At 64.4% G+C, this 626-nt stretch overlaps 1 protein-coding gene across 1 annotated transcript in view; it reads right to left on the bottom strand.

The window, feature by feature from the left end:
• The window catches only part of MEX3B (mex-3 RNA binding family member B), a 27,166-nt gene that overhangs the window by 4,535 nt on the left and 22,005 nt on the right, over nt 1–626 (bottom strand).

The raw sequence follows: 626 nt of genomic DNA, 5'->3' as shown, positions 1-626 counted from the left end.
TCCGCCTCCCGGCCGCGCCCCGCCCCCGCCGCCGCTAACGCCTCTCTTTGTTGTCTAATGCGGGACCCGCAGGCTCGGGACACTTGCTTGTACCTATCGACCGAGGGCAGTCACTGTCCCCAGGTCTCATCTCTCGGCTGACCGAGAAAAGAAACACGTCCAACTCTGATGCCATGGGCCCGGCTATGACAGTGGTCCTTAGAAAGTCCCGTTAAGGTCCCTCCAAAAACTGTCCCTGGAACCAAAGGTGCAACTGCGAGAAGGGTCTATTGTCTGCTCGAAAGGGAGGTACGCGCTCTTCACACAAGAAAGCAGGACTTTAAGTCCCGGTGCGCGCGGGCAAGGTGGCTCCCGGCGCGGACTGCCCACCTGCACGGGAGCGCAAGACACACAAAGGCATCCGCCCGTTCGCCCGCATCGCCACCCGCGCGCGCGCGCCCGCGATTCCGTCCCCTTGGGCAGCACTTCGCCTAACTGGCCCTGAAACTGGATCAGAAAGCCAGAATCCGACTGCAGCGCGGACCCAGGCCGCCCAGCCGCTAGCGACCTCTGGAATGCACCGCGCTAGGGTCCTGCACACACCCTGGGCGCCGGCCCGGACACCCCGGACCCTGACACGCGCACGA

Source organism: Pteropus alecto, unplaced genomic scaffold (genome assembly GCF_000325575.1).
Source record: "Pteropus alecto unplaced genomic scaffold, ASM32557v1 scaffold60, whole genome shotgun sequence".
NCBI classification, from domain to species: domain Eukaryota; kingdom Metazoa; phylum Chordata; class Mammalia; order Chiroptera; family Pteropodidae; genus Pteropus; species Pteropus alecto.
This window is presented reverse-complemented; position numbering and strand designations above follow the sequence as displayed.